The following is a 26,096-nucleotide window of genomic DNA, read 5'->3' as shown; positions in this document are numbered from 1 at the left end:
TCACATAGGGGAGAGAAATTCAGTTGAAATCACTACCCAAAGAACAGGATAGAATTTACACATCTATCAGAAAAGAAATTTAAATGGCTAAAATAGAAGTTAAAAGGTTTATTTAGCCAGTGTGCATCTGGAAGCACCTGAAGACCCAGAGATGCCCTACTGAGGCAGACTCAGGGTTGTCACAGCTTAAGAGAAATTAAGTACCTGTCATTATGGTTTTGGTTTAAATGCCAGTTTTCAGCTTTAGTCAAAACTTGCAGTTTGAAATTGGTCCTATTTTCATGCCCTTTGCTTGAGATCTCCGGTATAATGCTGACAACCATCAAAACAGTATTTCTGTAAACTATTTTTGTCAGCTTCAGAGGATTATCAGCTAGTAAAGGTTCACAGGATGGGGGTGTGGGTAACTTGCAATAAAGAAAAGGTAACAATAGTGGAAATGTGGGAGGAAAACTGGGAATCCTCTAGCATGTCCATTTTCATCTTTCTGCAAATCCTGTATTTACTTGAATTTGTTGATATTATTATCCTCTTCTACACAAGAAAGTAAAAGAAATGAACTGTTAATGACTTTAATATAGTGTGCATTCAAAGCTAAACACAATGCAATATTGTTACTAGAGAAGAATGCTTAAAAACCTGGATGAGAATCTGCCTGCCACGATAGCCACCCCACTGCATAAGGACCACTATGACTATGACAGTTTGACCACGCGTGCGCACACACACACACACACACACACACACACACAATCTAGAATATAATAAACTTTTTAGGAGTCAGAAGAATGAGCAATTATTTAGACAAAAACTCTAAGTTTAAAATTAGGATAAAATGGCTTGATTGAAAAATTCATATTTCATAAATCATGTTCAACCAGTTCTAACGTATTTTTTCTTTTGAACTTCCTTTACTATTTATTTTTCACATAATTTTAAATATTAAGCAATGGTTCCTAAATCAATAGCTTAAATTTTAAAATAAACATCCCGTCGTTTTTTCATTCTATAGAATTTTTTGTATTAGGTGTCCATTTGGTTATTTCAGATATTCACAGTTCCTCTAATACAAAAAAAAAAAAAAAAACTTCTGAATCATTTCTATTCCTGCAATGTGTAAGTTGTAGAAAAGGTACTGGCAACTGAAATTGCATGATTCTTTTTTTATTGCTCATTAGTTTATGGACAGTCTAACTTAATCCTTTAAAGAGAATTATGATTGTGTTATTGCTTACATTTGTATGCTAATAACAGCAAGCTATGGATCAAAATTGGTATAAAATGCTTAATTACAAATAAATGTGACAGTAATGTGATAACGTAGAAGTTAAATTTAGATCATTTCTAATAGATGAAATAGGAACTAATTATCTGCTTACTACCGAACAATTCTTAAATAGTGGTGTTGGCCATAGCAGAATTCACAGGGTGGAGGGTAAGATTGTCTACTGAATTTTATAGAATAAAATGATAAATTAATTACTCTTTATAAAACACTATTTTGGGATTTTTGCTTTGATACTTCTCTAAAAGAAACCTGGGTGAAAATATTCCTTTCATGTGAATAGATCTGAATCTGACAAATGACTAAATCAAATGTCCAATTCAATTATTTAAAGATCAAGATTATAGCACAAAAACAGTTTTTTTCATTTAATTCAGGTTTCTAACCGCAAAATGCTCAAAAAGTAAAAACAAACAAACAAAAGCATACAGTGATTCTAGGAATGAACTAGACAATATAAGGTGATAGATTGTTGTCAATAAAGTTTGAAATTACATTTCTCTACAGTAACCATAAAAGTAAACAAGACAACTAAGGAAAATTAAAGTAATTGTATATTCATACATATGCTTTAACTTTTTTGATCTATTTACAAAAGAGAATTGCATGCAAATTTCTATTAGAAACAAATGCATTCAAATCCAATAATTCAGAGCTTGAGCCAGTTCATCCAATATTTGGCTGAAATTTATATTTTCAGATTGTCGACATGGTTATGTACCTTAAAATAGTGAATTGTCTTTAGGTATTTCAGTTTTGCAAAAATCTATAAAAAGCTATTTTATGCATATAAGAAATTCCTATTAAATCATTAAAACAAATCTAATAATTTTCATTAGTTTTTTTCCAGTTATAATCATAAAAATAAATCACAATGAAACATTTAATATTGCATATCTGCAATAATACATTTATGCTTTTTGCTAGAACATTCCTCGTGGATAGTGACCATTACATATCCTATCCTATCCATTCCTATCACAATTTAAAAAGAAAAAAATGCTTTATGAAGCAAAAATATAAATACTAAGTAATTAGGTGTTCATGGAAAGAATGTGATTAATAAATGGGACATTTGATGCTATTTTTATTTCTAACCTTCACTTATCATATTTTATTGGTTTAGTTTGCAAATCATTGGTTATAGAAGTTTCTAATGATATTCTGATTCTTAACTGTTTCCCAGAAGAAGCTATTATAAATCATAATAATATTGACATTAAAACACATTAAGTACAGATATCATGTTTTATTTTTTAGAGTCTATTTCCAATTATTGATGTTCTTCAGTAAGCTCTCCATTTCTTATACACACTGGACCTATATAATTCACATGTGTCTTTCTAACCAATTTTTATTTCTTTATTTATTAAATTTATTATAGATAGAGAGTGTGTGAGCAGGGGAGGGGCAGAGAGAGAGGGAGATAGAGGATCAAAGCAGGCTTCATGCTGACAGCAGTGAGGCTGATATGGGGCTCGAACTCATGAACCATGAGACCATGACCTGAGCTGAAGTCAGATGCTCAACCAACTGAGCCACCCAGGTGCCGTTTTAACCAATATTTAAATGAAAATTCCATGTTAAGTACCACCAGGTCATCCCTCATAATAGTGTCAGTGGTAAAGGACACTGTCAGCAATGGAAAATGTGATTATTCTTTGAAAAAGACATAGGATATTGTGGGGGAGAAAATTTTTACCTCTACCATTTAAAGGTTCTTCTGGCAAATCCTCTGGTAAGATTTAAATTGACATAAGACAGATCAACAGGAAAAATTCTTAATTTAATGTTGTACGCATGGGAACCTCACATACATGACAGGTTCAAACACAAAAAGGTAAAATGAGGTATATATGCCATCTTAAGCTAAGGAATGGGATAGGGATTCTCAAAAGAAGGAGGGCAATTCATAAGGCAATAGGAAGAAGAGCATATGTTTGGGAATAAAATGTTAGTTCTGCCTTACAGATGGGTCACAGATAAAATTTATCTCTGGTAATAACTCTTATTATAGGAAACATCACAATTTAGATTTTTCTAGGGTGTTAAGGCATGGGCAAAATTTCTCTGGAGGCTACATGATGTTGATTGCCTTCAGCTCAAAATCGTCCATGTGCCAAAGTGACGCATTTTAGGGGGGATTTGTTCTGAATTCCTTCATTGTGCTAATTCTACTAAGAATGGTAGGCTTATAAATATAAATTCACAAGTTGTAAAGTATCTTAAGTTTTTTTTTTTTCTACACTGAAATTTATTGTTATTCCCTGGGGGGAAAAACAACTTATACATACATTAAAGAGTTTTAGCTCTGGAAATATTTTTTTTAGCAAACATTGCTTTCAAAAATCTTCTAAAAAGAAGTTCAGCTGATTCTTTTTCCCTCCTTTTTTATACATTTAACAAATATGTTTTTACCAATGAGCAATGAGCAGGACACAATTCTAGGATTTGAATTGATAAAATATGTATCAACACCATTTATGCAGAAATTTCTTTATCAGAATTTTCTTAAGTGTACATATTTTTTAAATATGGTACACAGAGCTGTATAATTTTTTTTCATTAAAAACACTCTTCAGATAGGTCAGAGGTCTGTGTACTTAGATGTGCATATCATATATTTCATATAATTTGTCTCAATTACTAAATTTCATAATTACAGCTTATTGAGAAATTACCTACTTATATTTGTTAATTGTAATCCATGTTTGTCACCTTAATCTTACAGTGTACTGGCAAGGATTATTGCACTTTAATAAGTATGTCATTGGGAATGAGCATATTCAATTATTTGCCATTCAGTCATTCGATAATTTTTTAATTTAAAGCATGTTTGGAAACGTATCTTTTTATCACATACTTTGCTCTGGAGGACAAAGAAATGGAACAGATGTGATGATTTTCATAAAGTTATTTATAATCTAACAGTAAGTTAAGCAGATGAAAAAAAGTTTGTCAGCGTTAATAAAATTTAGAGAAGAGTGAGAACACAAGAGAGATAATTGTCAATTCAAATGGAAGGGGCCATAAACATTGTTTTTTTAAAGAAAGAACTATGTGTTAAGTAATTAGGGAATCCAGGTTGTGGGAAGATACTTATATTGGCAATGAAGGAAGAAGCATAAGATAAAGCCTGAAATAGGCTACGATGTTCAAACTACAAGTATATTGCTATTACTGAACATAGAGCATTATGTGTGCAAAGGACAATAAAGAAAGAATAAAATATCAGGTTGGAGAAACATGAAGACAAAGATAAAGGTGGGAAGAATTGGTCAGTATTGGGTAGGAAAATGACAGTATGTATGGGAAGACTCGACTTTGAGGAACTTGAAATCATAGAATATATCTTAAGTCATAAATAGTGTAGCTTTGATAGTTCCTTTTAGTGGATAGTAGAAAAGAACTAAATAAAACTGGTCATATATGAAGAAGACATAAACAGAGCCTCCTGTTTCCAAGGTGGAGTAAAATAACTAGATTCATTCCTCTGCTTTAAAAAAAAAAGAATACTGGATAAAAAAAAATAGAAAACACCTTTCTTTTCAAATATCCAATAACAGCTAACAGAAGACATTGGGCAGTGATAGAAGGTAAAGCAAATGAAGGGGTCCCTTGAATTGGCCTAGGATTCTGCCGCGGGTTTTCCAGGTTACAGCACTTGGAGGGGGAACACTAGTGAAACTCAGAAGTTCACTTTAAGTTGAAATGACCAAGTTGAGATTTTAGGAGAGACAAGGAATCTAGTGTTTGCCAGGCAGCGAAGAGACAAGGGAGAGCTGTACTAATATAAGTAGTGGAGATCTGCAGCAATTGGAAAAGTTAAGAAATTGGATTCTCCCTTAATGCCTCCAGAAGGGAATGCAGCTCTGCTGATGCTTTGATTTTTGGCCAGTGATACTTGCTTTAGACTTCTGACCTCTAAGACGTTAAGACACAAAATGTGTGTTGTTTTAAGAGACAGAGTTTGTGGTAATAATGTTGCAGCAGTAATGCAAGAGGCTAACATCTGATCTCAAGATGCATGATAAATCAACATAGAGTGGTATTGGCATCAAAAAAAATGAATAATGAAACAGAAAAAAATTCATGAAGTAGACCATAAGTCTGACCATAACTGACTTTTTAACAAAAGTTCTAAGATGATTCCCTGGTGGACAAATAGTATTTTCAACAAATTGTGTGGAAACGTTTAGCTGTCTGGATGGAAAGGAAGTGAAATATAGAAGTAAAAACTTATCAAATTGTATACTTTAAATATATGCAGTTCATTGTATGTCAGTATCTCAATAAACATTGAAACAATCTTGTCCTCAGTAACTGTCTAATTTTTCATAATCTGTGTTTATTAGTGGTATTAATTCAAGGTTAGATATTTCCTCTTTCCTCTGCCTGGAATGTTTTTCCTCTGAGATAGTCTTACTCTGTCACTTTATGCAGGTCCTCTAGTCAAATGGCATCTTCAGTAAGAGCCTGTCTCTGTCTGGCAGGCCACTGTGTCTGGAGCAGAATGCCACAGTGGAACAAGATAAAATATATAAGAGAAATAGCAGGTACTAGATGATCTAGGTTCTTCTTATCACTTCAGTGACTTTTGTTTTTTCCTTGTGGTGAAATGAGCCTTTGGAGGATTTCATGAATGGCTTCCTATCTCCAAGGGAAAACAAAACAATACAAAACAAAACAAAATAAAACAAAACACATTACTGACATAAATTGTAATAGGATCATTTTGGCTGCCATGTTGTATGGGATTAAAAGTGGGAAAAGATAGAAGCAGGAGACCAGATAGAGATGATAGCTATTGGAACAAGCTGTTAGATTTATCTTTATTAATTTTTTTGGTGATATGAGTAATTCACCACCAGAATATTAACTACTTAATAAATAACATAACAGAAGTGCTAATTGGTGTTAACTAACCTTGCAGAGAATGCTCTCTTCAACATATTATAGACCATTACTTGTCAAGAATCTCTACCAGTTTTATTTAAAATAGCCTAAATAAAAACAAAATCAATTTAAAGAATCATACATTTTTGAGTTTATAAGCATGTGTTGCTTTTGTTTCCATTGTTTTTAGACTATAATGCGTTTGCTTACATTACTTTGGCTAGTAATAGTGATGTCTAATATGTAAACAGATATGAGTAGATGCATATGTGAGTCTGATGCGTGTGCTTGACAGTGAATTGTAGATGGTGTCTCTGTTTATTCATGATATTCCTGTCACTGATTTTTTTTTATGTACAAATTGAGCTAGCTGGACACATGGTCTCCTCTAAGCTCTAGGGACCAATTGCCAAAATTCAAGGCAATTTCATTTTGAAGAATATCTTTTGAGAAAACCTGCAAGGGCTAGTTGAAAGAGTTTCTTCCATAAATTATTTTAGAGAACACCTCAATATAAATGACTTCCTGACTTGGGCTCTTTACCAATTCACCTTCAGAATTTTATGTTTATAGCAGAAAAAAAAATCAAGCTTGAAAAAGGTTTTTGAAAATTAAGATAATAATTTAATACCTATGTGTAATCTAATTACATTTATGTATTAATATACAAATGTTTCTCCCTGTCTTACATTCAGAGTTTCACTGGAAATCAGTCTAAGGTAGCCAAACCATTATGGTATTCTCTAAGATGGCCCCAGTGATTCCCAGTGCTTGGCATTCATGCTGGTGTGTGCGGACTGGACCTGGTGGCTTACTTCTCACAAATAGAGTACTGCAAAACTCTTGGAATGTCACTCTAAGATTAGGTTACAGAGAGAATGTGTGGCCACCTTCCTGTACTTCCTTGCCAGTTCATTCTGAGGGAGCCAGCTGACATGTCGTGCGCTGGCTGAAGTAGAGGCTCATATGCCAGGGAAATGAAGGTGGCCTCCAGCCACTAGCCAGCACGAAACTGAGGTCCACAGTTCAACAGCCCACGTGGATCTGAATTCTGCTAACAGTCATATGAAATATTGTAAGCTGAGCCTCCTCTAGTTGAGCTTTGAGATGACTGCAGTCCCAGCAAACACGTTGATTACAGCCTTGTGAAAGACACTAAGCTGGAGGGCCCACACAAGCTCTGCCCAGACTCCTGACCTATAGAAAGGGTATGACAATAAAAGTTTGTTGTTTTAAACTGTTGGTTTTGAGGTAACCCTTCTTGCACAGCACTTTACCACTAACATAATCTCCAATTTGCTGTGTGATTTAACATGTTTAAAATTCTTCATCTAAGGTACACCTGCTTATGGCATAATATAGCATTGCTCTAATGATTTTTTAAACATTTATTTTTTTAATGTTTATTTTTGAGAGAGAGAGAGAGAGAGCAAGCAGGGGAGGGCAGAGAGAGAGGGAGACACAGAATCCAACGCAGGCTTCAGGCTCTGAGCTATCAGCACAGAGTCAATGCAGGGCTTAAACTCAGGAACTGCTAGATCATGACCTGAGCTGAAGTCAGACACTCAACCGACTGAGCCACCCAGGTGCCCCTAAATATTTCTTTCTTTATCCATTAAGAAAGTAGGTCCTTTGAGCACTCTGTAGTTTCACTTAAGTAAACGAACATGGATATAAAATTCTCTTAGACATTATAGATTATTATATTGACAGTTTCAGGCAGTCAGTCTTGTCATAATAAATAAATACAGCACCAGAGAATATAGTAAAATTCAGGGGTCATGGGGGTCATAGATGTGATTATTTTATTAGAGCTAGGGTTCATGGTAGCAGATTATTTTTGTAATTATATCATTATCTGGATGCTAACATCTTGTCCACTTTCTGTTCAACGTTTCTCCGTCTACTAAATATAATTGTTAATTTAAAATGACACTAATTTCCATACCAAAAGCTCTATTTCAAAGATGTTCCCCTTTCTATTTGTATGCTTTAATCTGCCAAACACTTTCCTAAACTTGTGCCCCACAGGACATTAAAACTCCTTCTTAGCTGCCTGGTTGTGCAGTACCAGCATCTCTGAATTTGGTATTTGGCTAATAGCTCTATTACCTTTCATGCTGAGTCCAAAGCTTTACCTCCCTCAATCTTTACTTCTGCCAACTGGAAAATTTTCCATCACGTCAAGAAAACCTACTGTGCAGTGTGCTTGGGGAATGGGCCCTCTCTTGCTGACTGACAGCTATTCAATAGAGAAAAGAGCCACAGAGAGATGCCGATACGTATTAAGCTCACTGAAGAGAATAAGCTTTGTATTTCAAAATGTCACTTTTCTTAGAGTTCAGTGGGAGTGAGTAGCTATAATAAGGTAATTTCTAGAGGGAACCATACTGTAGTTCATTGTATAAATAATTGATTTGATCAGCTGAAATTATTGTGCCTAGTCCTGAATGACCTTTCAGATGAATTGCTGGGTTCTCACTACAAAAGCAACCAGAGCTTATAGTAAGATGTCAAAGAAAATCCATATACAGTAGTTTTCTATAAAAAGAAAGGGTATTTACATGGCATTATTTCCTTAGAATAGCTAAATATGATCAGTTGTTTCCCTGTGTACAAGTAGAGACAGCGTATCTTGGCTTTATTCTTATGTTCAAGGTCAAACACTAAAAATGAATTATTTCAACCATGTCTTAAATATGAATGTTTTAGAGAATATTTTACACAATAAAACAGAAACAAAAGTATAAATATGATTATACCACAGGGAAAGTTTTTCTCTTTACAAGATGAAAATTTGTCATTATAATATATTAAGAGAGTAGATTCTATTAGAAAATTAACAAACACACTTGAAATTCTACACAATGATAGAGTTTAGTCTCACCACAGTCTCTTCCTTTACTTCTTTATGTTCCAATACTTATTTTAGTGTATCGCTGATGTTTGTTCAAATAGATTCTATATTCTCTTTCAACTCAGAAATTTTACATAATTAATCACATTATACCATTCCTTCATGTGCTTGTTTAACACATTTGCTTATTTTAAATTGTAGAACATTTATTGGGGCACCTGGGTAGCTCAGTCGATTAAGCTTCCAACTCTTGTTTTTGGCTCAGATCTTGATCTCAGTGTTTATGGGTTTGAGCCCTGCATCAGACTCCACGCTGACAGCAGGGAGCCTGCTTGGGATTTTCTCTCTGTCCTTCTCTCCCTGTCCCTCCCCAGCTTGCCCTCTCTCTCTCTCAAAAATAAATAACAACATAAAATAATATTTTGCTTAAATTGTAGAACATTATTGATCACTGTTAAATATTATCCAAATAATAGAGATTTGAAAATTTAAAAATTATCCATTCTCAGTTCTCATACTGCCTCTTTCATACATCCACTCTCCATGTGTAACCATAATCCAGTTGTTTGTGCATTTTTCCAGACCTTTTGAGTGCACACTTATCTGTATCTGTTTATCTATATACATTTTCAAAATATTTATATGAATATATTCAATTATATATATGCAAAGCTATCTTTCTACATGTTTACATTTTTATCTATTTTGACACAAAACAGATCATTCTGTGCATACTTTTCAGAATTAGCATATTAACACTTAAATACCTTTCAAACATGATATTTTTCTCTTTTCATAATGCGGCTTTAATTATGAAAGTTATATATATACAAAGTAAAACTTTGTAATTATACCAGTATAGAGTGAAAATATAATTTGACTACCCATAGACTTCTGTCCGAAATACCACAGATTCCTGTTCCATAATTTTTAAATATTGGTACCTAATTCTTAGAAGTAGTTACCCTTATGTCATTGGTGGTTATACTGACTTTGGTTATATATTTTTTTGTTTTCTTATTTTTTTTTTCCATTTCCGATCTGTGAGGTTTTCATTATTTTTTTTATTTTTTTTCAACGTTTTTTTATTTTTATTTTTATTTTTGGGACAGAGAGAGACAGAGCATGAACGGGGGAGGGGCAGAGAGAGGAAGACACAGAATCAGAAACAGGCTCCAGGCTCCGAGCCATCAGCCCAGAGCCTGACGCGGGGCTCGAACTCACGGACCGCGAGATCGTGACCTGGCCGAAGTCGGACGCTTAACCGACTGCGCCACCCAGGCGCCCCTTCATTATTTTTTTTAAAGTTTATTTATTTATTTTTGAGATAGAAAGTGCCAGTCAGGGAGAAACAGAGAGGGAGGTAGAGGGAGAATCCCTAACAGGCTCCACACTGTCAGGACAGAGCCCGACAGACACAGGGCTGGAACCCACAAGCTTTGAGATCCTGACCTGAGCCTAAATCAAGAGTCGGATTCTCAACTGACAGAGCCACCCAGGCCTTTCTCATTATTTTTTTTTTTTAAAGTGCTCTACCCACATCCTGAAGGACTGTATTCATAGTTAAAATCAAGCTGTAACAGGCACACTTCCAGAACTGAAGTGGCCTAACTAGTAGACAGAACGTGGATTTTAGCTATTGAATGATCAGGACTTATTACCACATGATTACAGTTCCATATAAGCCTATTTCCCACCATCCTGATCATGTAAAAGTATAAGTCTACTTTATACAATGATGTAGTGTTTGCTTACCCTTTTGGGCTCCAGCAGCTCGAAGTGTTGGCTATGATGGAGGGCACAAGTATTTTGGTGAAATATGGGTAAAATCAGGAATAGAATTATGCAGTGTTGGAATCCCAGGAAGGTTCCATAGACAAATCTTCGGCATTATCTTGGAAAAATATATATTTTTTGTCAATTCTTACATTTCTGGTCCAAATTTTTAACTTTATAGAAAATGATTCTGCCATTTGAATTTGAGAAAGGGTATGTAACCTGCACAATTAACAACTACTGATTATTCTTCACTGCAGGGGAATGCCATTTAGCTAGGCAGAATTTGAATGTGAGCCCTTTTTAAAGATTTCCATCTGTTTTAGATAGCTAATTCTTTAAATTCTCCACAAATACATTCTCATTTTATTTTTTATTTTTACTTTTGAAAGTTTATTTATATTGAGAGAGAGTGAGAATGAGAATATGAGTGGGGGAGGGGCAGAGAGAGGGGGAGAGAGAGAGAGAGAGAGCGCATCCTAATTAGCTCTCAGCTGTCAGATCTCATGAACCATGAGATCATGACCTCAGCTGAAATCAGAAGTAAGACATTTAACTGACTGAGCCATTCAGATGCCCCTCAATATCCTCATTTTAAGCCAGCGCATGCTACCTATACTAGTGACCTAACATTGACTCCAGCGAACAAATTTCTAATTGCAGACCTTCAAATAGGCTGCTGTCTGTTCAGAGGGCTTCCCATTGGGCAAGTGCCTTTCACTTGGCTAAATGTGTTGCATCTTTAGCCTCCAGTTATGAGGTCAAACAGGAGTCTATACTGCTAATGTCCTCCCCCCATGTCTGTCTGGCTGAAACAAAATGCACACTATTCATGTCAACTACAAGCTGTATGAAATGAGGGCTGTCATTATATGGCCACTGCCTGACACAGTGCTATATAAATATTTGTTGGTTGAAGGAAGGAAATGAATGTTGGAAGGGGGAGATAAGAAAGGAAGAAAAACAACCAGATATTAGAGCATGTAATTATGACAGTGAGAGACTGAATATACAAATAGACAATAGCCAAATAATCTATGACAATAGAATTCTGACCCAGAAGCCGAGGAAACCAAATAATAACCTCTGCAGTGATGTGCTCAGAGATGTCAGGACTTGGTCAACAGCTGCCAAATTTTATATTTTTGCCCCCATGTTCAACTCAGAAAGCAAGCAAACAAACAAACAAACAGAAAGTTAAGTGTTTGCTTGCTTTCTTGTCTCAACAACCTCCAATCTCAACACACCCAGAGCCTTCCAGTTTTTTCATTATAAAGCTTTCCTACTCCCTGCCTGCCTTTGAGCCTTTGCCAAACTCAGTGATGGTGGCAGACCCCCTTGCTATAGTAATCACTTAAGAAATAGCCTCCGTTTGTTCTCATTGGGTTGACATTTTAAAATTTCCACAATAGATATGAGTATAACATGTAATTCTTTAGGAATATAAAATACGGGAACATGACTTACTTGGATATACCACGTAAGAGTCATGTATTTTGTGACCATGAGGATAAGTTAGTGGAAATTTGTTCTTAAATTCCACTTTGAAAAATCCATGATGACTAGTTGGTAGTATGCAAATATTTGAGAATTGTTATTTTTAAATTAAAAAAAAATAATCTTACTAAACATTGAAATTTATTTCTTTCATTAATAGCTTTCTAGATTATTTAGTTGTGATGGTCATGATCTAAATAATGTGTCTCCTATCGTTTTAAAAGTTTAGCCTAAAGTATTTTGAATACTCAGAAATATTAAAGTATTCACTAGCATATGTCATGAGTTGTTTAACTTTATAAATGTTGAACTTTTATAAATGTGTTCACTTAATAAAGCAAATAAAGTTAATTCATCCTCAAGATAGCCAGTTGCTAATAATTTTTATAAATTGATTCAACAAACATATTCATAGATACTTTTTAATAAATTTACTCTCTATTAAGGAAGATGAGATCTGTATGAGAAATGCATATATGATAAATTATATTAATGGGGTGTAAACAATCCGCACAACTTGAGGTAATATAATATTTTCTATTGGAACAATTAAATAAATTATGGATGATGTTTTCATTTGTTATCTTAAAAGTAAGTATTTTTAAGTTGGTTAGTAGAATCTGAGTGGAAGGAATTAACAGAAAATTGTGTAACCAAGAACAGAATCACAAAGATAGGAAATAGGTAGTCTAGAGAACTCTGAGTGAATATGTGCAGAGTATTTAAAAGGCAGTTTCACTAGAATATAGGTCTCATAAAGGGAAATGTGCAGATAAAAGCCTGGAAACATAGGTTAGATTCAGATTGTAAAAGTAAGCACTTATTACAAATTATTGTAATGGACTGAGCAGGCAGATGTAGAGTGGGTTTTTCATCTCTATTCTACCTTTATTGTACCTTGTACTTCTTCATGGTATAGGTTATAAAGCTAAAGACTACATTTCGTAGACTCACCTTTAATTCATTGCCTATGTTGACCTAGCTTCCCCTAAGCAGAAACAGCCATTGCATTTGAAGGTTGTTGGTTTGGATCCTTAAGAGCACCCAGAGGGACTCTGAAATTTGCCCCCATACTGAGAGGGCAGGAAAGAGCAACAAAAGGGACAGACCAATGCACATTTGTAGGGGACAGTTTTAATAAGCAAGGGAACTTAAATATGAAGTTTGTTTTGGGCAGCCACAAGATAAGTAGATCTCCACACTGCCTGCCTAAATTTTAAGAGTTTGTATTGATTCCTTAACAGGGTTTACTGTTGTATACCATCCAGATAGTCTCAGTATCACATTACTATCTCAAGGCTGCATCCTTGAAATGGCAGCTAATATGGGAATAGTCGGTACAATGTACATTCCAAGGGGAGGAAAGGGGATAAGGAACCTTCTGCCTAGGTACAGCTTGAAGGTCATCTGGAAGTCATTCTCTCCATGACTTCCCCCAAATTCCATCTCTCATGTTGTTACATCTTACATGTTTTTCGTCTTTCACAGTGTGCCCTAAGTGGTTAGCAAGGGGTTCTATTAGCATGGAGATGACTTGGTTGGTGGCTGTCTGCCTGAACTAGAGGCAGGTATTATGGCAACAATATAGGCACATGCAAGAGAAAAAATAGAGGAAAATAATGATTTCCAAATTAAGCAACAAGTTTTTTCTACCAAGAGCACCTTGATTCAAATCACTGATTTATTAAGTCCCCTAAGCTAGGGTTCAGATTTCTCTAGGCATTCACTTATGGCCTCATGTTAATAAAGATGATACATTAACAGACTCATCAGGTATGGACATAACATTCTGCTTGGATAATAGCACAGGTGCCTCCTTGCAAGGCAGTGATAATGTCCAAAGAAGGCCACACTATTTTGGAACACAGCTTTTCTCATTAGAGACATTTCAGGGTTCAGTAAGGGCAGGCTTTGTCAGCTATCATTTAATGCTTGCCGAGTGACTTCAGTAAAGGCTTCTTTGTGTTCTGTAACATCCTTCAGGCCAATGGAGGGAACAAAGGAACAAAAATTGTAATAGTAGAAAAGAGAACATGCCCATCTGGCTTTGGGAATAAGGAGGCAACCATGATGAACTAGAGAGGTGCAGTTGCCTACATACACCCACCAGCTGGATTGATTCCTTTGTTGGACATATGAGTGGGCCCACTGTAGAAAAGGCATTTCCATCAGGTGTCCAACTTATGACCAGACACCGCAAAAGTAGCAGAAGTCTAAAGTAAAAAAGACAGACATTTATCAGAAACTTGTATGGGAAGGTCTTCCCCTTCTATAAGAATTATGCTTGTGGCCTGATCCTGACATATTAATGTGGCTGCAGCTTGACTTGGTTGTTTATCCCATACATGTTGGCTGGGGGAGGCAGTGCAATTTGGTATGAGAAGGTGAACTAGGGACAGGGTATGCCAGACCAGGAATCTTACCTTCTCCCCTCTTAGTGGTGTGCATTCCATTCCAGGTATAGTGTCTTTCAACAGGTCTGGCTTATAGCAGGACAGTGGATCCCCGTGAAGAGTGAGAAGTTCTCCCTTACCCAAGGATATGAAGTAACTCATCCATCACAGTGGGCCATCCCATTGCAAATTCTGGTACATAAAACCTCTCCCAGGAATGAGGGGGCTCGGTATTCTCAGCAGCATAGCATGTTAGTCCATAGTGAGAGGGTAATGGCTATCCCATGATTTCCATACCTTCATGGTACTGGGTGCCTCAGCAGGGGTCCCCAGTCTGGCATATGGGGCACCAGGCCCTATGCTTGATAATTCAAATACTATATTAAATCCTGGATAGTACTTTAATCCACCTGACCAAAGTGGTTGTACTTGCTACTAAGTTAACTTTCTGCTTTAATATTTCATTCTTCCTTTCTACTAATCCTGCTACCTGCTGGTCATAGGAGAGACAGAACCTCCAGTAAATGGCATGTTCTTTTGCCTAGTCTTGCATATCATAGCAATTAAAATGTGATCCTGGATCACTTTCTTTTCAACAAGTGTATCCATACATTATATTAAATTTTTCTAATCCCCTAATGGCAGTAGGCTGGTTTGCACAATGACAGGGGAAAGCTTGTGTAGGCCAGGTACAGTGCCTACACAAACCAAAGAATATTTAGAACACTCACTTGTAGGGAAGGTGCCATTATACTCAATTTGCCAATCTCTTACTGGTCAGGAACTTTGGTGGATAGCCCCAGGCTCCTTTGGCATTATTTAAATGTCTTGGGCATTGTTTAAAACATGTAGGACATGCTGTTAACACAGTAACTGTCACCGTATTTCAAGGGTAATATCGCATCCTTGGCAATGCACCATCCCACTCAGGCACTAAAGTCGCCTCTCTTCCTATGCTGCTGTGTGTTTATTCCTGTTGCCATCTAGATTGTATCAGTATTGTGCTGAATAGCAACTGCAGTCCATACGGACAAATTGCCATACGGCCAAATTGTTCCAACTAGACCCAACTATATAACAGTCATCAGCAGGGATTTCCCCATTCCCTTTCCACAGGCTGCAGGGGCCACCACAGGAATGGGGGAAGGAACTTTTGGAGAATCTATGTATTCCACAGAGCCTGGTAGTGCTTGTATTTCTAGAGACAGTGGGCTGGCAGACAGGGTGCTGCTCCTGTGCTATGAAGATGCATGCCACTTAGAGTGGGAATTTGAGCCATGGTAGAAGTGGGTCATATTCCCAGCCCACTCCTTGATGGAAGGGAAGTTCTTATCATTGTTTGTTGTTTCTTCATGAAAGGGTCTTCCTGGAGGAATGTGGTGTACATTGCTAGGAACAATTGCTTTATGTGGGGTGGTGTTTCTGCCTCCTTCCAAAGTGAGGACCAAAATTGAAGGGGTACCCTCTGTTGTTTCTGCCTGTGTCCTACCTATACCTTCTGAAGTCACTATATCTAACTCAAATGGTGGCCCTACTTGGATGATGCCCAAAACTTTAATCTGCTTCACTGGTATTTTTGCATTTTCAAAGGCAACTTGCTCTCATCCCCAGTCCCACACATGCCCTTTCTTTACCAGGTGGTATAAGGGACAGAGGCATTGTGCTAGGAATTTTGTTTTGGAAACAAAAGTCCTCCAAAACTCCAAAATTTCCACAAAAGCTTGCACCTTTTTCATGTTTTTAGGGGTTGTATAGGCTTATGCTTTGTTGACAAGAGCTTTTGGGTCAATAAACACTTTACAACTCCCAGAGACTTTACGGTGGTACAGAGCCTTGAATTTTCTACAGGTTCACCAGTCATCTTCTCTCTTGCAGGTGTTCCAGCAATGTTTCATAGCAGAGGCAAGCCTTCTTATGTCAGTATTATATCACCAATACAATGGGCCCATTTTCACTGATGTGGGGGAGGAGAATAAGGAAATATTTTGGGCTACCATCCTATGAAATATTGTCTGGCTGTGGGTATCTTGAAACAGCACTTGAAAAGGTCTATTATTATCCTTCCCACATGAAGGCAAATTAATTTTCTGACTTAGTGACTAGAGGTATGCTGAGAAAAGCATTTGCTAAGCCCAGTATATCATGGCACACTCCTAGGACCATGGACAGGGTATCTAAGATGGTAGCAGTGTGCAGCATAGGCACATGGATGAGGGCAAAGATCTTGTTTGGTTCTCGGTGGTTCATGGTCATCCACCATGAGCCATCTGGCTTTTTTATAGACCATTGAAAGCACTATGAACAGGGAATACAGTGCCTACTCAGTTCAGTTCTCGGATAGGTTATTTCCATATGCTTCCCAGGTAATTTATATTGTTTGACAGTTACCACTTTTTCCAGGAATGATAAGCCTACTAGTTCCCAGTTGGTGTTTCCCCTCCATACTGGTTTGATTACTTTAACCTAGAGGCAAAATTTGTTGCTAGACGTTTTCAATGTTTGACTTTGTAGAATGCCCTATTTGTTTTCTGGTATTGGAGAAATAAAAACTTCTTCTTCCCCTAGGGGAGAATGCCTGATCTGCTGCAGCAAAGAGACCTTCCTGACCATAACCATTTGACTTCCATAACCGTAGTTATGGAAATAACTTCTGGCTACTTATGGTCCTAAGAGGGCCAGAAAACCCAGGGAATTCCAGGGTTACCATGTATTAGAATACATTTGGCTCCAGTACCACCATCACCTTTTGTTTATTTCGGGGGGGTACCAGTGAATAGTGAACTCAGTGTGAGGCCTCTGATCACCCATGGTGACCTTTACCTGGAAGCAGTCTTGTCCTGCATTCTATGCGTGGACATGGGGGGCACCCACCCAGAATAGAACTGTATCCATGAGGCCTCTGCTGGAGTAGGTGGGGCACTAGCAGTAGTAGGGGCAGGTCTAAAGTGTTCCATTTTTAGAGCTTTCCACAAGCCAACCAACACAGCACTGAGTTGCTATCTTTCTAGGTGCGGTCCTGGAAGCTGTGAGGTCAAACCACATTTGTTTTAAGGTTATTTTTCCTGACTCTTTGTAGCCCTATTGGGATAGCTGGCTTCTCGAGTTCCCTGTCTGTCTTGAGTCTTTGCCACAGCCCACATCCATTCCCAGGACTTTTAAGTTTTCCACAGGTCAACAATGAAATGCCCAAGATCATAAATGTCTTATTCAATAACTGGGATCAGCATGGATATCAGCATTTTATACCTGAATTCTGTACTAGAGTATCTTTACTTTCATTCCTGCAGTGCATGTGGCCTGATCTGGGCCTTCAAAGACAGGGGCATAGATGGCTTATCTCATTCCCAATTCCCTAAAAATTTGTTGTATCTCCTTTATTGATTTCCAGGGTCCCACATACCCAGGGGGACCCTCCTCATTGAGCCAAACCTCTGTGTAGGCTAGAATAATTCAATCTATAAGGGAGTACCATGCAGGCATTGCTGGAGGGCAGGGTATGTCGTGATGTTGCTCACTTTATTATTTTTTTCTTCTTGCCTGGTCAGAGAAACACCATCACCCCTGTAGCCCATACCCACACTAACGATGCCAGGATGTTTTTCCTGGCCTTCTGCTGGAACTTGGCAGCTATGTCAATATTCTGAGTGAGAGTATATTCTCTCAGCACAAACATTTCCTGAAACAGGGATGACTTATTGGCTGGAGTTGTTGCTGTGTTTTTGCTTTCCATTGTAGGGGTTTGATGACATGCTAGGGGTTGGGCAGCTTGAGGCACTTATCTGTTTCACTGTCAATTACCACAACATCTTCCTCTTTACTCTCATCACATTACAGCTCTTAGTGTACTAATCAGGCTTTTGCACAAACACTAGGACCTTATTCTACAGCAGCTTGCACACTCTTAGCTTTGCAAAATGACATGCTAAGGTCTCTAACTTATTATCTTGTTTTTTCACCTTGTCTGCCAGCCTCAAAGTTAGCAGAGTGGTAGACAACTGCATGTTCTTCTCTAATGTCAGCTTTTCTCCTAACTTCCTGACTCGAGTTTCAGCCTGTAGTTGGACATCTGTGGCCAGCTGAACTGCCCACAACCCGCCATGGAAACCATTTGTTTTCTTTGGCCACAATGCACAAATGCAGTTCCTCAAACAAGGGTATTAGTCCAGCTGCTATTTTTAGGATTTCCCCATACCTACACAGGATCCACAAGTATCTAACACATGGCTCATCCCTTTTCATATGGAGGTTGATAGCCAACTCAGAATTTCCCTTATGGATGCCTCTTTTCCAAGACCTGTTTATTGGTCTCCCGAGTAAAATTTGAAATCAGCCCCCATACATGAGGGACAAGGAGAGACCAAAGAAACAGGCAGACCCCTCTAGATTGGTAGGTGACAATTTTAATAAGCAAGGCACCTTCCTTCCTTCCTCCCTTCCTTCCTTCCTTCCTTCCTTCCTTCCTTCCTTCCTTCCTTCCTTCCTTCCTTCTCTCCTTCCCCCTTTTCTCCTTCCCTCCTTCCCTCCTTCTTCATTTATTAACTTATTTATTTTAAGTTTATTTATTTATTGTGAGAGAGAGAGAGTGCATGCATGCACACACATGTCTGCAATTGGGGTAAGGGCAGAGAGTGAGAGAGAATCTTAAGCAGGCTCTGCACTGTCAGCACAGAGCCTGACATGGGGCTCAGTCTCATGACCATGAGATCATGACCTGAGTGGAAATCAAGAGCAGACCCTCAACCGACTGAGCCTCCTAGGTACCCCAGCAAGAGAACTTACAGACAAGGTTTGTCTTGGCCACAAGACAAGTAGACTCCACAACTGCCCACTAGAATCTGCAAAGTTTATGTAGAAGTCTTACTGGAGTTCAGTCATATATACAGTCCATATTGTCTCAATAACACATTACTTTCTCAAGGCTGCATCCTTGATGTAGCTCCTACTCCAGAAGTAGTGAGTAGAACATACAATCCAAGGACAGGGGAGGGAGTGAGGAGCCTGGGATTGCCTGGGTCTAATTTGTGGGTCAACTGGCAGTCATGCCATGAAGACCTCTTCCAACAAGGGTTAAAATGGGACGGAAACAGTTACCTTCTCTTTCTGCTGGTAAGGTCATCTGTGGAGACATCTGATTTTTTTCTCTTCATTGGTACAAGAGAGATACCTGGAGATACATTTGAGTTGTCACAACTGGGAAGGCTGCTAGTGGTGTCTAGTGGATATTGGTCAGGATGCTGTTATTGAATATTGAATAATGTACAAGACAGCCTCTCTTCCCCCCACCTTCAAGTGAATTATCTGTCTCAAAATGTCAATCGTACCAAGATTGATAAACCCTGGCTTAGATAAAGCTCTAGGATTTTGACAATAAGAGTAGAAAGAAGAGTAGCATGAAAGAATTATATTAGAACTAAAATTGATGATGCAGTTAACATGAAATATGGATCCCAAGTGAGCAGGTTTTTGAAAAGCATATAATAAGTTAAACTGGGATGACTTAATGTTCTATGTGTAATTTATAAAACAAATGCATATAACAGAGATTTGCATGTGCCTCACTCATTTAAGTACATTATAATTATTGTTTAATTTTCACAATAAATCTATGGGATAAGTGATATTATTGTCCACAAATAAGTTAGGTGCTATTATAAACCACACCAAAGATCAGTGTTTTAAAAATTAAGGTTTTTTTTTCACTTATGTTTACATCCAATGTGAATTAGCATAAACTAGGTTCTCTTCATTATAAGACTTCTCCATCCCTTTTAGAGAAAAGATCATCCCCACAGTGCCCTGTTTTGATTCCTTAGCCAAAGAATCATATGTATGTTTAAATGGTTATTTTATTCCACGAAGTTTTTGTGGTTTGTTATTCAGTAATAGACTATTAGAATACAGGAATACAATACCAGGAATATAAAATTGGTTTATTGTTCAAAATCAATTAATATAATTCACCGTATTAACATATAAGAGAAAAATATATTCATCTTAATTCATGAACACACATTCAGCAAAGTAGAAAGAGAAGTAAATTTCTGTTACTTGTAAATAGAAAATTTCATAGACACTATTTATGGAAAATTCATAGTTATCATCATACTCAAAGGTGAAATGCTGAATACTTATTTACATAAAGTAAAGAACAAGGATATGTGCTCCTATCATTTCTCTCCAGTTCTTTATTGGAGGTTCTAGCTGATGCAATAAGGCAAGAAAGGTAACAAAGATTGACAGGACAGAAATAAAACCTATTTTACATGCAGATGTTATGGTTGTACACATATAATCATATGTAAAACACAGAAGGGCTAGCAAATATTTTAAGTCAATATAGGAAGGACATAAGACATAGTATTTTAAAGAAAATAGTGAATTTCTATGTACTTGTATTTCTACATATTTTTGTATTTAAAAAGCAATTTAAAATATTGACTGTCTTTCCATTTCTTTGTGTCATCTTGAATTTCTTTCATCAGTGATTTATAATTTTCAGAGTACAGGTCTTGCATCTCTTTAGTTAAGTTTACCCCTGGATATTTTATTGTTTTGATGCAGTTGTAAATGGGATTGTTTTCTTAATTCCACTTTTTTCTGCTTTGTTATTACTGCCTAGGAGTGCAACAGATTTCTGTACATTGACTTTGTATTCTGTGAATTTACTGAGTTCATTTATCAGTTCTATTAGTTTTTTGGTGGTCTTTAGGGTTTTCTACACATAACATCATGTAATCTGCAAATATGAGAATTATTTGCAAACTTACCAGTTTGTATCCCTTTTATTTCTTTATGGTGTCTAATTGCTGTGGCTAGGACTTCCAGTACTATGTTGAATAAAAGTGGTGAAGTGAATATCTTTGTCTTGTTCCTGACCTTAAAGGAAAATCTCTCAGGTTTTTACCATTGAGTATGATGTTGGCTGTGGTTTTTCATATAATGCCTTTATTAAACCCTCTAGACCTATTTTGCAGAGAGTTTTTATCATGAATGGATGTTTTACCTTGCCAAATGCTTTTTCTTCATCTATTGAAATGATCATGTGGTTTTTATACTTTCTCTTATTAATGTGACATATCATGTTGATTGTTCTGTGAATATGGTACCACCCTTGCATTCTGGGAATAAATTCCATTTGGTGTGTGATTTTTTTAATGTATTGCTAGATTCAGTTTGCTAATATTTTTGTGAGGATTTTTGCATCTACATTCACAAGACATATTAGCATGTAGTTCTTTTTTTGTGATATCTTTATCTGGTTTTGGTATCAGGGTGATAATAGCCTTATAGAATGGGTTTAGAAGTTTCCCTTCTTTTTTTTTTTTTTTTTTGGAATAGTTTGAGAAGAATAGGTATTAACTTTTCTTTAAATGTTTGGTAGAATTTGCCTGTGAAGCCATCTGGTCCTGAACTTTTGGTTTTGGGGAATTCTTTGATTACTGATTCAGTTTCATTGCTGTTAATTCATCTGTTCAAATTTTATATTTCTTCCTGCTTCAATTTTGGTAGGTTATGTTTCTAGGAATTTATCCATTTCTTCTAAGTTGTCTAATTTGAGGGTGTATGGCTGGCTCAGTCAGGAGAGCATGTGACTCTTGATCTTAGGGCTGGAGCCCCACATAGGACATAGAGCCTACTTTAAAAAAAAGAAATAAAATAAATAAGTTGTCCAATTTGTTGGCATATAAGTTTCTATAACATCCTGTTACAGTTGTTTGTATTTCTGTGGTGTTGGTTTTTAAGTCTCTTTCAAGAGTGATTTTGTTTAGTTGGATTTGGGTTTTCTCTCTCTCTCGCTTTCTCTCTCTCTCTCCCTCTGTTTTTTTTTTTTTTTTTTTTGATCAATCTGACTAGAGATTTATTAATTTTGTTGATCTCTCAAAGAACCAGCTCCTGTTTTCATTGAGATGTTCTGTTTTTTTTTGTTTTGTTTTGTTTTGTTTTTTTTTTTTTTTTTTTAGTTTCTATATCATTTATTTCTGCTCTAATCTTTATTATTTATTTTTACTGGTTTTGGGTTTTGTTTTTTTCTCCTTTTCCTAGCTCCTTTAGGTATACGTTTAAGTTGTTTATTTGAGGTTTTCTTGCTTCTTGAGGTAGGCCTGTATTGCCATAAACGCTTCTCTTAGGACCACTTTTGCTGTATCCCCAAAATTTTAGACCATTGTATTTTCATTTTCATTTGTTTCCATGTAAGTTTTTAATTTTTTCTTTGATTTCTTGGTTGACATTGTTTGGCAACATGTTATTTAACCTCCATGTATTTGTGCTCTTTCCAGATTTTCTTCTTGTGTAATTTTTGTTTCATAGTGTTGTGGTCACAAAAGGTACATGGTGTGACTTCGATTTTTTGGAATTTGTTGAGAATTGTTTTGTGGCCTAATATGCGATAATACATAAACTATTTATACTGTTTACAATAACATAAAACCATGTGAGACTTTCACATGGAAAAGTACATTTTGGGGAAGATATAAAGGAGACTTAAATGAAAAGCTATATTGTGTTGATGTGTCAGAAGATTCAAGTGTATTGTGTCAGTTTTGCCCAAATTGATATATGTAATCAAAATAATTTCTATGAACATCTTTTCAGTATGTTAAAAAGCTGATTCTAAAATTCACTTGGAAATGCAACCCCTTCCAAACATTGAAATAGTTAGAATAATTAGGAAAAAAATAAAACAAGTACAAGTATTTGTTTTAAAACAAAAAATAAATAAAAAATAAATAAAATAAAACAAGTACAAGTATTTGTTTTAAAACAAAAAATAAAAAAAATAAAACAAGTACAAGTTCATATTAATTTGAATTTACTGTAATCAGTACATTGTAGTATTGGTGTAAAGATAAAAATAAATTTCATTGAAACAGGATAGTCCACAAATAGATCCACATATGTATGGTCTCTGAAAAATGTGTCAATTTAATTCAATGGGGAAATAAAAATTTTTAAACCCAGAATTCCCAGCCTTTAATTCTAAGAAATCATAGCTGGAAAACACAATCCATGCCTATATTTTTATTTAATTACTGTTTTCATCTCGTTACCTAATAATGAAGCCTTCTGATCTGACTGTTTCCTTCACATTCCAAATTACAGACCCAAATAGAAAACAATATAATCTAAATTTAATTCATTTGTTCTCTATTTAATTATTTGAATTATTGAACTCTGAAGTTCTAAATCTTTAATTTATACAATGTCTTTTCTCAAATATCTTTGAAGTGTCTTGTAAAGAGAACTCCAAAAATGTCCTCTCATCTTTGTCTAGCTGTATTTATAATTTAAACATCTAGTAAATGATGCAAATATTGTACCAAATGGAATGTTTAAAGGGATAAATTTATTCTCCATAGGTTTTTACTGATTTGTCTATATAAGTTATATCAGATTTTGAAACTTTCCTTATCTTTGAAATATTATTTTATTGTTTTTGATCCACCTATGTATTGCTATCTTAAGAGTGCTTGGTCTAAGTATTCCCTGACTTGGCTTTATTAAAAAAAAAGTCTTTTAGATTTAACTAAACTCAATAGGTAATGCCAATTCTGTGAAGCAAGACCTCTAAAAATATCTGTAACATTTTGATATTGTAACTTAGCAATGGATTCTACTCAGAACAAACATGATAAAATTATAATCATTTGTTTTAGGAAAAGAGGATAATTTTTCAGTATAGAAAAGTTGAGAAAACTGTTTTTGAGAGATAGATATACTATGTAATTTTAGGAATAATAAGAATAACAAGTGAGGTTTCTGATTGACCATGATTGTTATTTTGTTATATAATTAAGACACTGTTAATATAATTGAATATTTCCAAAAAACAATAGTCTCTGCTTGCAAGATCACTGCCAATGTGACACAAAAGCACTTATTGAAAATAAGTATCATATTAAAACCAAGATGATTTTCAAAACATGGGATAATGTTCTCATATACAGACTTCATTTTTATAATAAAAGGACGTTATATCACAAGATAGTATAATCCTGTGTGAAGCAGGTGGTTAAGAAGCAAATAAATTACTAGCAGATTTCTAATTATAATATACTTTTAGTCTTTCATGATAAACAACAGATGTGTGTTTATGAAAATACATTATAGTAGAATCAGGTCAATAGAGTCTAAATGAAAAAGGCTTAATTTATCTGTACTCCCATTTGAATTCAAGGGGATGGCCTATTTAAAAGAGTCACCATTTAGTGTAACATGAGTTCAAAACAGATTTATTTAAATGGACCAATGAATACCTTTTTCATTAATTGTTCACAAAGAAAGGAAGACAATTTCATAGTGCAAATAGAAATTGGAGAAAATAATAAATCAAAACAAAACATGCAAAGCAGATGCAAAAAGAGAATATTAAAAATAATGGAGAGCCAAATCAAATCATCCTATATCCTAACTATTGATAGTATATTGAAATCTTTCACTACTTAACTTTCTTTCTAACATTTAGTGATATTAATTCTTTGAATTTCAACACTTTTGATAAAGAATGAAAGTAACATTTATTTTTAAGTGCAAATAAAGTAACCAACATAGTTTAAGCATTGGGATATTTTCTGTATATAATTTGACAAAATTAAAAGGATGAATTTGGAGTTCAAAGATGGATTACAAATCCATTTCTGCCATTTATGAGCTATGAAACACAGCAATATTTTAAATAGCTGTGTTTTCAAAAACTAAGTACATACAATTTTAAACCATATAACGTGCCATAAAAAAGGAAACAATGTTGAAAATCGTCTCAGGCCTTAATTCATTCTTCTCTGTTATTTATATATTATTAATATGTATTTTAAAGAACTGCATTAATGCTATCAAATATGTGATTAATGCATTTAATTGCTCAGTTACTAAAGGTTAACTTAGATCATATTTTTATATACACTTTAAATTTTTCTATCTCCATTTTTCCATGTAGTATTTTCTATGCATTATTTAGTCTTTTCATTTCAATTAACTTATTGTTCTGTTACAGTTTAGTGTTGGTACAGTTCAGTGTAACTGTTTGATATAGTTTTCCCTTTGAAAATTTATAATGTAAAGAGATATTTGGCATTTGCACATGCAAAACAGCAACTATAATAGTGGATGATGGTTTTTGAAGTCACGCTTAAATGCTTTAGAAGTTTAAAAGCCATTAAAAACACATTTGAAGGGAATTCTTATGCAAAGCTTCATGAAAGAGATTGAATTTAATCTAGATCATTTTTTCTAGTTATCTGTTGCTACCTAACATGCTACCTCAAGGTTGGTGAATTAAAACAATCATTTTATGATACAGATTCTGTGAAACAAGTGTTCTGACAAGCACAGTGGAGATGCCTCGTCCACCCCTCATGATATGATTTATGAGACCACACCTTAGAACACTCAA

The sequence above is a fragment of the Felis catus genome, chromosome B1, assembly GCF_018350175.1.
Source record: "Felis catus isolate Fca126 chromosome B1, F.catus_Fca126_mat1.0, whole genome shotgun sequence".
Lineage (NCBI taxonomy): Eukaryota > Metazoa > Chordata > Mammalia > Carnivora > Felidae > Felis > Felis catus.
Note: the sequence above shows the minus strand (reverse complement) of the source record.